Source organism: Clarias gariepinus, chromosome 8 (genome assembly GCF_024256425.1).
Source record: "Clarias gariepinus isolate MV-2021 ecotype Netherlands chromosome 8, CGAR_prim_01v2, whole genome shotgun sequence".
NCBI classification, from domain to species: domain Eukaryota; kingdom Metazoa; phylum Chordata; class Actinopteri; order Siluriformes; family Clariidae; genus Clarias; species Clarias gariepinus.
This window is the reverse complement of record NC_071107.1, coordinates 18,807,309-18,822,985: the sequence shown is the minus strand read 5'-3', so window position 1 is coordinate 18,822,985 and position 15,677 is coordinate 18,807,309. Positions and strand designations below refer to the sequence as shown.

At 36.6% G+C, this 15,677-nt stretch overlaps 1 protein-coding gene across 2 annotated transcripts in view; it reads right to left on the bottom strand.

Moving 5' to 3' along the window:
- Positions 1-15,677, bottom strand: part of prkg1a (protein kinase cGMP-dependent 1a) — a 75,187-nt gene that overhangs the window by 33,986 nt on the left and 25,524 nt on the right. The window lies entirely within an intron of this gene.

The following is a 15,677-nucleotide window of genomic DNA, read 5'->3' as shown; positions in this document are numbered from 1 at the left end:
ATATATTCAATTTTAGGTGTTTACTGTACAGTATATAACCATCTTAAGCAGAATGACTTTGACTAGACCATTCCGAAACCTTGATCATTTTATTTTTCAGCCATTTTCAAAGAAGATTCACTGGTGTGCTTCGGATCATTGTCCTGTTTCATGACCCAGTTTCACCAAAGCCTTAACTGTCAGACAGATGGCCTCACATTTGCATCTAGAATACTCTGGTATAGAGAGGAGTTCATGGTCAACTCAGTGACTGTAGGCGGCTGGTCCTGTGGCTGCAAAATAAGCCCAAATCATCACCTCTCCACCACAGTGCCTGACAGTGGATATGAGGTGTTTTTGCTGAAATGCTGTTTGTTTTTTGCCAAACATGGTGCTGGGCGTTAAAGCCAAACAACTTCACTTTGGTCTCATCTGTTCATAGGACAGTGTTCCAGAAATCTTCTAGTTTGTTCAGATGCAGTTTTGCAAACCTCACTCATGCTTCTGTGTTCTTTTTTAGACACAAGAGGCTTTTTCTATTGGTATTTGTATTGTGTTCATCAACACATTGTTGACAGAGAAAACACATTTCTCTGTCACGGACACGCCAGGCTCTGCCCCAATCAACGTTCCCAATCTCCTGAATTCTAATCACACACACCTGAACCTCAGCACCCACACATACAAATATACCGCACTTTCCCTTCACTCGGCTTCTGGTCTCCACTAAGGAATCAGTTAGATGCTCCTCGTCCCTGCGTCTCCTCGTCTCTCCAAGCTTCTGTCTACTCATTCTACCGTTCCTGATCCTCCATCCACCAGCTCTAGCATCATATCAGTTAAGACTTTCTGCACTGATAAAAATGATTTTGGTGGGTGGTAAATACTACCCTTGCAAATAGTCTACCATTTACCTATTATTTTTGTCATCAAGTTTAATTATATAATAATGAGTAAAATTCACCCACACTACCTAATTATTTATAGTAATAACTGCAACCTAAAAAAACATTGTAATATATACCCCAAAACATTGGATCTGTTGTAAGCATGAGCTATTTGAGGCACATGTTCATTTGTCAAGCTTCTGGGCTGAAGGTAAGATATCTTTGTAATATGCTGTCTATTTATCATATCATGAAAGCAAAGGGTAACATTTATTCTTATCTCTCATAAGGTTTGTGGTCATGTTCGATGAGAAGTTCACATTTGTAGCTTTCTTTAGGCAAACATTTGTCATAACAAGCTAGCTTAGCTAATGTTAATGTTAATGTACAGGAGAAAAAGTATTTTTCCCCGCATTAGTTAGGTATAAGTACGAAAAAAAAAACACGATTTCAAACGTTTTACCGGTAATATAATACTGTCTCGTATTTTATGCCTGTAAAGTAATAAAGCACAATCCGTTTTGAGTTACTGAAACATTAGCTAGTAAGATTGCCAACTCTTATACAGTAGCTAGCTACTGGCTGCCTTATCCAAAGTCTAGGCTAACAGATAAAGTTAACGAAAAAGATAGAAATAACTTTAATTACAGAAAGCTAATGTTTAAATATAAGTATTTGTGTTTTTTGCTGGTAAAACAAGAAGTTTGGAGTTAAGCTTTAGCAACAGCATTTAAAATATGCACTTGCCTGATCTTAAAGATGTGTTTAAGAATGTTTGTCACTCAAATAAATGTTATTTTTGTGCTGGAAAAATGATAGACATATTAACTTAATTGTAGATAAATTTTTACTTCAGCAAGCGTGCATAAATTAAAAATACAATTGTCCAGTATATGATGCTAACAGTGCTGTTGTTGATATTGAGTTTAACATAGTGTTGAAATCTAGAACACTTGTTTTCTAAATTATGTCTTTAATCCATTTCTTCATTAAAATGAAAAGGTTTGATACAAACTACTTAAAATTAGGACAGTCACACAACATTTTCCTTTTGTAACATGAATATAACTGACTTTAAGATGTGCTTTTTATGAGCTATGATTAGGTCAATGCCATATATGTGTTAAAAATAAAGAATTGTTATAATCCTATGTTCAATGACAATTTGAAATGTTTATAAAAGTGTGCATATGTCTGTCTGTAGGATTTGGATTTTCCTGTCTGTATGAATTGGACTCATTTGTCTGCATGGGGTGCATTTGCCTTTGACTGTTTAGGTAAACTCAGCTAAACTCCACACTGAATGGAATAGAGTGCTTCCTTGCTTTATGTTGGGGACAGTTACACAAGTACGGTTATTCAGTGTTATTCTCTTATTCTGGTATTTTTATAAAAGATAGTTTTGTACCTCGTTTCTTTGTTATTTGATTGTTTAATAAAAAAAAAATAAAAAAAATATATATATATATATATATATATATATATATATATATAATCATAATCTACTGTGTCGGGTGAACTTTTTAAATGAAGTTAAACTTTTCTAATTAAATTATGGCTAGTTAGTCATAAACTACCTATAGAATCTACCCAAAAAATGTGAGGTAACAATTTGCATTTAATTTGTTTGGGTACATTTCACCCCATATTTTTCGTAAGAAGTACCAAAATAAATTAGCTATAACATGCTAATTTAAAATAGGTAAAGCCTACTCATTGCATAAACATAATGTTACTTAATTTTAGTAAGTAATTCATCATGTGATGCAATGGGTAGGCTTTACCTAATTTTAATTTTCATGTTATAGCTAATTTATTTTGGTACTTTTTACGAAAAATATGGGGTGAAATGTACCCAAACAAATTAAATGCAAATTGTTACCTCACATTTTTTGGGTAGATTCTATAGGTAGTTATTTACAGTGTGGTACACTCTCTTACCCACATCTCATTGTTAATAAAAGTGTCCGTTCGTGTTTTTCCTAATTCCTGGCTGTGTAACATTCTCTTTCTGCATTTAAAAGTAACCCAATTTTAAGAAACATTAATATCCAAAAAATTAAACATAATCATAGATGCAATTATTGAATTAACTATATAATTATTTAAATCTAAAAATAACGACTGATTTAAATCTGACACTTAAATAATGTCCATAAGACATTATGAGATATTATTCTTTAGCTGAAAATTTGGCTGGATAGCCATCCAAAAGGATGAAGCTTAAATTAAGCACTATAAAAGATACTAATAAAGTAAAAGAACAAAGCCAGCTGCACTCCTGTGACTGCCCCAGCACATTTGTTATTCATCAGGCTTTGCTCTTTGTGATTAGCTTTTATCATTTAATACAGACACATTTAACAACCCTATTCAAGGGCATCAAACAAGGTGACTAAAAAACCTTTTCAAACATGGAAACATTTTTTAATTACAAACAAGTGATGCAAGTTTTGAAGATTATTCATGATTAGGTATAATTAACTATCCTCTGTACTATCACATAAACATCAATGCCTATTTACATGGACAATATATTTCCAATCTGACTGAAATCATTCTGGTTAGATTCCAACATTTCTGTTAACCGGGATGCATAACTGATACAATTTGCATATACTGTACATGATCTAAGACATTTTACCCCAATAATTTATGGTTTGATACAGTGTTCCACCTTTTCTGATAAATCGAACCTTCTGGTTTTTGATTGGTTACAAGAATGCAGTCTCATGTAAGATTGGTTAGATGCTTTACTACATATGATATGGTGAACCAATCAGTGCTCACGTGTATTGTACCAAAAATAGCCATCGCAGTGCACCAGATTGTCATGCACACTCAAGCCGCGACCAGCACTAGGACCCGGAAGTAATGCGGTCGCGAACCAGGAAGTATAAAAGGAGTAAACAAACCACGATTCAACGCTCAGTCATTGAGTTCAGCCCATGTCGGTTCTGGCTTTCCATCCATCGATTCGTGAGTACTCACTTTATTGGGTTTCGCTTTCTGATTTTGAGTGTGTTTATAGGACGCGGGTTAAATTTGTGTTTTTCCCTTGCTCCCCTTTTGTGAGAGTCCTTAAACTAAATCGCGTGGTTATCCTGCCTATTCGCTTTCATCCGCGTTTGGGTTCACCATCCACGCTACATTGGGCTAATCGCTAAAGCTAAGTCATCTGGTCGCCCAGGTTAGTTCACCCTGACACAGATACCAATATTTACAATTACTGTATATAGAATAATTACAGTGTGTAAGTGAATGTATAAAATGTCCAATGTTTGATATACTGTATGTGTGCATGGGTGAGGGTGCGGGAGAAATAAGTCAGCCTCACCAGTTTCAAAGAATAAGTCTGAGAGCACAATAATAGAAAATGGCTGTCTTGTAAAGCTGTTCTGATGGTGAATAATCCTAATTACAGAAAATTCCTTAACAGAAAGAAAGAAATAGCTCTAAAACAAAATCCTGTCCTGGATTCCTCTCGCGATTTAAAGGTGCAGAGACAACACTGTTTCATTTTAAATTTCACTATGAGATTCATTTCCTTAGGCACATGCCCATGATAGCAGTGTGGGGAAAGGGGAGAGAGATTAATTCAAGTGGAAGACTCACTTCTGACTTAAGAACTAAACCGTGAAGTTTAATCCCTAAATATTCTTAATCTGAAATCCTGTAGTATAATATAATAATGGGCATAGGCTTTAGATCAATGAGAAGGGCATAGAATATCATCAATTAAACTACATTATTTTAAATGAGGTAAAACTATTTATAAAAAAAAAAATGTTTATTAAAGTCTGTTCTGGTTTAAATATCACTGACACAACAATTTTCCCAAGTAATGGCCGAAAATGTTAACCCAAGCACGGGTTTTGTCCCTAAAGTCACTTAATTAGCATTTTCCGTTTTTATTCTGATCTGGCACAATACATATGGAGCCAAAACTAACATTAAATATGTTATAAGATTAATTCAGTGGCAATCTTTTTCTAATTGAGCTTAACTAACTTCATCTATTCCCAGCTAAACATAGCGGTCTGCCATCTCTGTGATCCTCGTCATCTGAGCAACAAAGGCAAGAACAGATTAACAGTAATGTTTAAGTTTTCAGTAGACCATCCACACACCTACACGTTTTGTTGACAGCTACAAGCATGAAGCCAAAAGCGAAAAACCACTGTACTTAACAAAATGCCTAAAAATGAATCAGAGTACCATTTATATTCAGATAGTAATGAGACAAGCCATAACATAACCCAGCAAAGGTAATAACGAAAAAACAGGATCTTGAGCAACATCAGTTTTGTCAGTGCCTCACAAATGTTATTAGTTCCATTCATTACAATTCTTTGCAAACATTCAGCCTAACACAAAAGACTCAATTTAACTGTGATATTCTATCGATGCTGAGAATTAAAATAATTATGTTAGTGGTGTGGTAAGAGTGAATTCAGGCCCCAGCATGCTCTCTGATTGAGGCTGTGTTAATGTTATTCATGAGGGAGAGGAAACACATCACTTGAGAACCTGCCATGGCACGATTCATTCTGCTCAGCCTGTTCACTGCTTGCTCACCAGACAACTCCAGACAAGGCAATGGATAGCATCACTGGATAATAAATACTCCACTCAAGCCAATCACCTCCTCAGAGGGTAAGTCCGATTCAGGATAAATAAATCTTACACAAAGGGACACCCAGATCCTACTCTTATCCCTTAGATCTATAAGCCACCATGTGTAAAAGCTTCTATACATGCCATTCTAAAATGTACACGTATACTCTATATCCCCTAAAAAACTAAGGCTTCTTTTATTGGCTAGAGAACTACAAACTCTTGTTGAGCTACATGTCCCTGGTCCTAAAACCCCTACTTTTGCATTAACCAATATTCAATATAAACTATAATAACTAGATTATATGATAGAAAATAGCTTATTATTTACAGTTCTACCAAAGATATTAGTGTTGCAAATCTGCCAGGTGTTGGTCACTCACACACTCATCGTTAATAACACTTTATCCTGTAGTCTTAAGACTTAGGGCATGAGACAGGTACAACCTGAACAGGGTGCCAATCAATCGCAGGGCACATAGATACTCACACTCATCCACACACTACGGGCAATTTGGGAATGCCAATTAGCCTAACCTGCAGGTCTTTGGACTGTGGGAGGAAGCCGGAGTACCCCGAGGAACCCTATCAAGCACGGGGAGAACATGGAAACTCCTTGAAGACAGAGACGGGAAACGAGCCTGGCCGGGAATCGAACCCGGACTCTGGAGGTGCAAGGCACCAGTGCTAATCACTACACCACCGTCCCAGGAGGCACGTTATGGAGGCAGTGTGGAGGCAGTGTTACAGTATGATCTGTGGTTCATATATGGCATATTGGTCAGGTCTAGGCTTAACAACATTACAGTATGTGGTAATCAGTAGTATCAAGGAAAGATGGCTTTTATAATGGTACCTATATGTACAGTATCTATACAAGTGCAAAGTGTGTTAAAAACTACAAAATATACAGTGGGGCAAAAAAGTATTTGGTCAACCACCAATTTGCAAGTCCTCCCACTTAAGAAAAATGAGAGAGGCCTGTAATTTTCATCATAGGTATACCTTAATTATGAGAGGCAAAAAAAAACAAAAACAAAAAAAACAAAAAATCACATTGTAAGATTTTTAAAGAATTTATTTGCAAATTATGGTGGAAAATAAGTATTTGGTCACCTAAACAAGCAAGATTTCTGGCTCTCACAGATCTGTAACTTCTTCTTTATTAGGCCCCTCTGTCCTTCACTTGTTACCTGTATTAATGGCATCTGTTATCAGTATAAAAGATACACATGTCCACAACCTCAAACAGTCACACTCCAAACTCCACTAAGGCCAAGACCAAAAAGCTGTCAAAGGACACCAGAAACAAAATTGTAGCAGCTTGATGTGAAAATTAACTACTGTATGGGAGCAATTATTAGAAAATGGAAGACATACAAGACCACTGATAATCTCCTTCGATTTGGGGCTCCATGCAAGATCTCACCCCTCCGGGTCAAAAAGATCACAAAAACTGTGAGCAAAAATCCCAGAACCACACGGGGGGATGTAGTGAATGACCTGCAGAGAGCTGGGACTAAAGTAACAAAGGCTACCATCAGTAACACACTGCGCCGCCCGGGACTCAAATCCTGGAGTGCCAGACATGTCCCCCTGCTTAAGCCGGTACATGTCCAGGCCCGTCTGAAGTTTGCTAAAGAGCATTTGAATGATCCAGAAGTGGATTGGGAGAATGTCATATGGTCAGATGAAACCAAAATAGAACTTTGTGTTTGGAGGAGAAAGAATGCTGAGTCGCAAAGAACACCATACCTACTGTGAAGCATGGGGGTGGAAACATCATGCTTTTGGGCTGTTTTTCAGCAAAGGGACCAGGAGGACTGACCCGTGTAAAGGAAAGAAAACCTCCTTTTTGAGTGAAAACCTCCTTCCATCAGCAAGGCCATTGAAGATGAAACATGGCTGGGTCTTTCAGCATGACAATGATCCCAAACACACCGCCTGGGCAACGTCGGAGTGGATTCGTAAGAAGCATTTCAAGGTCCTGGAGTGGCCTAGGCAGTCTCCAGATCTCAATCCCATGGAAAATCTTTGGAGGGAATTGAAAGTCTGTGTTGCCCAGCGACAGCCCCAAAACATCACTGCTCTAGAGGAGATCTGCATGGAGCAATGGACCAAAATACCAGCAACAAGTGTTCGCTGAGGTTAAATATACTACATGTATATACGGACAATATACCCATATGCTATAAACTTCAGTTTTTCCATCATAATTGTGAGACGGGTCATTAAAAATGATCAGCCATTCATTTAAGACAAACCAGGACCTTCCCTTAGATACCAATCAGTTTTGAAAGCACTGGCACAATCACTGTAGAAGTAGAAGTACATGAGATCTCACAACTGTCCCTCTGGATGAAGATGATGAAGAAAATCTTTATTTAGATTTCTTTTTTTAATCTTAGCTAGAAATTCAAGAAATATGGCTAATGTGAGGGAAAGCACATACTTCCTGGAACAGACTGAAAAATATAAAGAGAGAGTGAATATGGTCTGATAATGGCCCTGGCTGAACAAGGTCAAGTGGTGACAAAAATAAATACATACGGTACACCCAGGATCCAGGTAAAATATTTACATTTATGTTATTACTCCTGAAAAAAATAAAAACGTATTTTCTATTGTTTCATATAAAAGAATAATGCACCTATTTGCCCTGCAGAAGTCACACAGAGGCTGAGGTGTGCTGAAAGGGAAGGTGTCAAACATTAGAGACACAAGGTTTCTAAACGCACCATAGAAGCACACCAGTAAAAAGGAGAAGAGAAGGAGCACAAGCTTTGAGTAATGAATGTTTTGTGATAGACAGATGGGATTGTACTCTTTCCATGCTGTTATCAGCAAAATGATCTTCCAATGAGCTAAATCTTTTGTGCTCGGATTCGCTCATCGGGAAGGGAGCTGTTTTTCCCAGCACGCTATGCTGGAGTGAGACAACACTAACGACAAAGGAATGATGATGGAGCCCCCTAACAAATATTTGCAGAAAGCCAGGCTCATACGAAAATACCAATTACACATGGAACACTAAAGCAGAAATAATCTAAATTTGTGCATTGTCTGCGAGCAGATTGTGTGGATGGATACACCAGAGCTGCAAACATGTTGTTTGGAAATGCTGGTTATTTCTACAGTAGAAGATCCATGCCACTAGAAACACTGCTTAAATAAACCCATAGAGCTAAAAGTACTAAACATAATTAAAACTATTTAAATTTTTTGAAAGAAAAACGACTATTAATTATGACTCTGGGTTAATCACATTGGATAGTAGTAGGTCAAGATGGAATAAACACCATCACCTCCATCACCAAATACCATGCAACAATACTGTGTATCTGTCTCATTAAAAGAAAAAAAAAGTAACCACTGTGCAATTGTATAGTGAAGACCAAGGGCATCATCGAGGGCATCATATAAGGACTGCAACATATGAGGCTTATATTAAAATAACTTAATAATACAGCCATGTAATGTAGACCTGTCTGATTTGAAGATATCTGTGTGAAACAAAGGCAATACTGAGACTGAAGATAAGATGTTTACTGCAGGTAACTCCAATTTATATCTTAAAACTGGCCCTAAACACAAAACAATCATGAACTAATTAATACAGCAAGACAAGACGGCAGTTTTTGTTAAACAAAGATATAAGTTAGGATTAAGTATATTTCTACAATTATTAGTAGACTAGATAACTGCAGTTAAAAATTGCCTGAATTCTATTGCAGACTGTGCAATAAGGGTGCTCTTCATGTCAAATTATATGATACAGATGGTCTAACAATAGACCTGTGATTAAAGAAAATTAATGCTACCCTCATGCCATCGAACATGTGTGCCTGTCTTGTGCAGAAAATGGGTTCAGATAAACAGAAACATTCTGAAAAATTATATTTGTGGTAAATAGGATACTTTTCTATCCATTAAAATTTATTTATGTTCCACTATTGGTGGACCCACATTTGTAGCAGCTGTCCCACTGTAGTGCGTAGTTAGTTAAAGCAGGGAACAATTGTGTGATTTATTAGAGCATTCGAAAGTCATATTCATCACTGCATTAGTGGAAATCCAAGAAAAGCAAGTTTACACACACACACACACACACACACACACACATATATATATATATATATATATATATATATATATATATATATATATATATATATATATATAATATTATTATTATTATTATTATTATTATTTTAAAGCAGGCACTGCCGAAAGAAATAAAAAATTAAGGTTAAAGTTAGGTTTAATGTCTATTTATTCCAGATTTTAATAATTTAGATGTCTACTGTAAATGTTTTAATTGTTTTTATATGCAAAAATATGATTATAGTGTTGGAAATTGTAATATTGTTGGATGGCTGGAACGGATTATCTGCATCAAGCAAAATTTCCTATGCGAAAATGTTTTGCAATACAAAATCCCGTCTCCCAGCGTAATTCATATTCATGATCAGGAAAACGTGCGATGGTCAAAACCATAAAGTAAAACTTCATAAAAGAAAAAAAGAAAAAGTAGGGAAATTAGACTAGGATTAAATAAATGGGTAATAAGGGAAAAAAGCGACAGGGGATATACAGACAAATGAAGGACTAGGCACAGACCAGGTAAACACGTTAAGGTAATCAACCCATTTCAGCACAGGGAGGAGACAGAATTAAGACGAAAACAAAAGCATATGTGTAAATGAGCCATAAATATTTTAAATATGCCCCATGCTGAGAGGTGAAATTCACCACACCTGTAAGTTTCACATTGCATGAAATCATCCAGCTTTTAGACAAGCATCAAAACAGCAGTTATATTCTAAGATTTTAGTTTCAATAGCACTAAATCAGTTGGTGGGAGGCATGTTACATTTCACATTCTGACATTCAAATGGGAATTATGAAATCACGACTCATGGCCCAAATTGTTATTTAATGCTGTGCATTTTTTGTCTATGACAATAAAATCAGCCTAAAAATAACACCATGTAGATTGACTTTATACTTACTATCTTTTTATCTATTTCAGTGCCTACAGATGTGCATTTTAAATAAGCATCAATGCACAAGAATGCAAGCACAGGTACATAACACCCAAAGAAAGCCAGAAAATGATACAAGCATAGATACACGGTACTGTGAAGGTACACACTTTGTAAGTGCACACACATTCTCTCTCTCTCTCTCTCTCTCTCTCTCAGACACACACAGACACACAAAACACACACACACACAGAAACACACACAAGATTTGACCTATATACAGTAAGATAGTAACTACATGGACCAGCTCCTTCTTGCACTGAGCTAAAAGCTCCCTTAAAAATCACTTTGTAAAATAACACACACACAGACACATGTTACCATGGAAGCAGATAGCAGGATGATCAGTTTTGTTTTCATTCTCACTAATAAACACCACCATCAGACCATCAGCCTCTTTTCAATCCACTCTAGCCTTTCTTTTCATTTTCTGTCATCTTCCTTCAGTTCTCTATTTGCCCGTCCTCTTTATCCCAGAGCTCTAACTCCCTCTTTTCTCACTCAGTGAAAAGTGCATCAAGATAAAACCTTTTTTATGCCACTCCATATCTCTAGCAACAAGATAAAGTAGCAAAACTAAAAAAAATAAAAAATTTCAAGCCTGATAATATCAGTGTATATAAATAGCCATGAACATGCTCATGCGCATTTACTCTTAAAAGCTCACCAAAGTATGTTCCCCAATGTGGAATACGTACCTTAGGCTTAATAAAGACTTAAATTAAATTCAAGTAGGTTTAATGACACAGAGCAAAACATCCTTCCTAAATATATATTAAAAATACACAAATCAGACATTAATTTGTCTTATAAATTAACTGAGTCAGACTGAATAGTATTAGTGTACAATTAATTATATAACAAGTCTTATTTTCTCCTTACTTCATCATCATAAAGAACATGTTTTAGCTCACAGCATCAAATCTCATACACAAAAGGAGAGCGTGTCTGTGTCTTTTCATTCGAGAAAAACAGCATCGCACCTGATATGACTCATCTGTCATTTGAAGAGTGAGACCAATTGATTAAACAAGTGGTATTAGCATGAGCCCACTGTTCATCCACAACAGTAAAAGAAATCTCCTGTCATTGTTGTTTAGTCTGTGTTGTCATCTTAGATTCATTCAAAAGCCCATACACATTCACTGGATTAAGCGAAGAATGATCATTTAATAAAACAGTCTAATAAAAATTCCTTTTTTAAATTTTAAAACCTTATCAGGATATTAACAGCTTTTTGAATCATGCCCCTTCAAGTGGATTGTCTCCTTTTTGTCTAAATTGTACTTGACTTGTCACAGGCAAGAGGACAATAGTGTCACACTATCTTGGAAGACCATGTCACAACCATGCTCTAACAAAGAACTCGAATCACTTTTCAACTTAAACCTGAAAGCTTTTTTTTTTTTTTACCTGAATGGCAAAATAGATAAAGTTGGAATTTTTTTTATTTTTTTTATTTAAGCCCCATGGCCTTTGATTTTCAAATTAGAATGAAGCCCAAGTGTGTGCGTGTGTGTATGTGTGCATGGTTTCTGTTTTCTCATTTATTGTGCAACAGGATTTGACACGGGAAAAAATAGTTCACACACACACACACACACACACACACTAAACTTAAAGCATAATTCGTTCTGGTACTTGTACATCAAAGCACTCATATATCAAAGCAAAGAAGTGTACTTGTACATTAAAGCACTTATATATTAAAGCAAATTTCCCCCATAAGAAATAATGGAAACTCTGACGATTCATTCCACAACCCCAAAATATTCATTTTAAAATAATTAATACAAAATGTAAAATCAAACAAACCTGACAGTGCAGTGTTTCTGTTAGTGTGTGTGTGTGTGTGTGTGTGTGTCTTTACAGCCCCCCTTCCACCCCCTAAGTTGTAAACTTAGTTGTAAACACGTGACGCTTGGCATCAAAACAAGAAGCGCATGCGTGATACATTATACTTGGTGCTCATAAACCAAAAGGCTAAAAGGCTTGTTTTTCAAGTCAAAATTTATTAAAAATCTTTGCTCGTCTTGCGGAACACTCGTAAACCATGTTACTCGTAATCTGAGGTTCCACTGTACACTGTAAACTGAATAAACGGCAAAAAAATTAAGGTAATCAGTTAATCAAGTTATGATGTTTTCAATTTTAAGTAAACAGAACTATCAGTTTTTGAGTTTGTTGTACTGATTCATATTAATCGTTCTTTACTTGGGTTACTGATAAGCCTAACTCATACTATTTAATAGCAATTATCATGAATCTTTTAGTTAATTATAGTTGTTGCAAATTAAATAAATTAGTCTTTCTGTTTTTGAATGAGGAATGCCCAACAGCCAACTTCACTTTTGCTTCATAGTGCATTACTTCAACACACACTTGTCTCCTTTGTGTATTCTCTAATCTTTAATCATGATGCATGACTTATGGAGATTAAGCTTTGTGTCACGCAATATTTATGCGGCAGGAAAGCATAAATGACCACTTTAAAGTTCCTAAATACTCTTTATTGTAAGGTATGCAGCTGAGGAAATATACCACTCTCCATTAAAGGATGCTATACTTGGCTTCACATGTTTCAGAGGAAGCGCGTGTTCTCCTTCACCCTTCGCCTGTTAGTAGCTCCCATGTGATGGAGAGAATTAGCTAGTGGTCGGGAATAAGCAAGACCAAATTGGAAAGAAAATGGTAGAAACACCAAGGGAGGTGATATTTTTTTGGATAGCGATATTCAATTCCTATAGTGCATTTCGAAAAAAAAAAAGATGTAAAAAAGTACATTGAAAACCCAACATTTGTACCACAAAACATATTTATATTTCGCAGTTAATACACTAATACTGTCTATTGGGTCTTTATCTACAGACACAAACAGTAGGATATGGCATTTTCTAATTCTAGCCATGTTTAATTTAAGGTGTGCCATGGGCAGTCTTATATTACACTAATGCATTACTCTGTGGAAAACATAAACTGCTATCTTGGCCTTAACAATGGACCAAATGGCCTTGACCAATTGCCAACTACCTACAGTATTTCCCATGGCCAATCAAGCATTTAAACGTGTGTGTGAGACCAACAGTGAGAGGGAGAGGGAGTGAAACAGAGAGAGAGAGAGAGAGAGAGAGAGAAAGCTCTGTAAATGTGTTCCTTTTTTTCTTTGATGTGCTTAAAAATCAATAGTCTAGCTGTTTTCACCAGGTATGATGAAAGGGTCGATAGGCTGTTTATATGTGCAGATTGCTAGGTGCTGGCAATGTGCGCAGGTCATGCTCACTTCTGCCTGTGTGAGAGGAGAGATTAGATGCTCAAACACAAAGCTGAGCATGGTGCTCCGACTTGGCCAATCCATATCCCACTTCCTGCCTCAGACACTAAGCAGAGGACCAGAGCCAGCAAGCAGAGGAGCTCAGGCACCGGCAAACGATAAACAGAGCCCAGGGGAAAGAGCAGGGGCCACAGCTGGGGCTTGTGCTTGTGAGAGCCAAAGAGAAAGCGGAAGAGACAAGAGTAGGGGAATAAACAGAGCTGACAGGGCAAATAAGTGGCTGGAGGACATAATACGTGATGGGGAAAGAGGCATGTAGAATGAGCAAAGAAGAAAAATAAATGGAGGGAGAGGGCAAAGTGGAAATGTAAGGATGAGAATCAGCCAAACATCGGAGAACCTTGGAAAGAAGGTAAAGGATGGATAAAACAGACAGGGTAAAGAATAAACCAGATATATAGCAGAGGGCAAGTGAGACAGTGATCCATCAAGAATAATTCAGTTGCATATCCATAAACACTGAGGAACAAAACAGACTCCTTCAGTCAGCTTAGTTTAAGAAGACTGTCTGGTAATGCTTAAGCTCAATTACACAGGGACAGAAAAAAAAACAGATTTAAAGTCACTTAATGGATTAAGGAACGAGAACGCATTTACAGTAATAATGATTCCCTCTATGTGTCTGGTCATATTCTCTCAAAAAATACCTGAATGGATTGGTTGTGAAGGTGATTATGATTGCCTATTACTTAGCCGAGCAATGGGGCACAGAATGTTTCCTTTGTCAGTATTTCTTTTATCCATTTCTCTCATGACTCCTATACAGTACACGTTCCCACATTTCCCCATCTCTCTCTAACATCTCTCAATGCATTTGGTGTTAGATAAAACACACTGTACTTCAAAACACCCTGCAGGACAGCAAATTTCTAGCGCTCCCTAGAGTGCTGTAAAATTACTAATGTAACAATAAACTCAGAACAGACACAGTCACACAGCTTTCAGACCCCTGGCTCACAGATACTGCTGCGTCTCCTTGGAGAAAAGTGCCTGCATGTGCTTCCCTCACTAAAAGTGTGTCAGGATCACAGGGTAGAGTGCAAAGGTTAAAATACTGAATATGGAGAGTGGGTCAACCTACAATTACCTTTTTTTAAAGGTATAAATGGTGTACAATGGGGGATTTCCAATTTTTTTTTAACTTCAACCTCATTCACAATTATACTACCATGCAAATAATCAGCAGATGCAGACAAAGGCTGTGTAATATGCTGCTTGTTAATCATTATCACCATGTTAGTGTTTGCATTGCTGATCACCAAAAGCCTGCCATAAAGCTCTGTTCTTTAAGCATTCCAGATCAGTTGGCTGTGGATTCAATAATCCAATTTTTAAAGGATGAAAGAAATCAAACTGATGTCATTTGCTCCTTACACTAAGTGCCAAAAAGCCACTACAAGCTTAGTGGCTGACTTTACTACTTTAGTTTTGGAGTTTTGGAGTTCTATTAACTTAACTTTGCCACCAAGTCAATTTTACGGAACAATTTTTTTTTTTTTTTTTTTAATGGCACTTCACAAAAACATTTTGTTTTACCATATTGTAATTGGTCACAATAATGTGGCAAGTATGTACACAGGCTCTGTACTCTGCTCTCTAAGCAAGCTCTATGAAGACAAACTGAGCTGAGTTTTATCATCATACAGTATATGTTGATAAGTCAGAATGACAATAATAACGCCATAGCCCTAAACTAATTTACATTTAAATTGAGAGACTATAACACTTTCTTCTATTATAGGCTACTATCTAGTTTTAGAGTAACTCCAGTTTTAGAGTAACCCCTTAAAGGCTGTAAAGAGTTGGAACTCTTAATT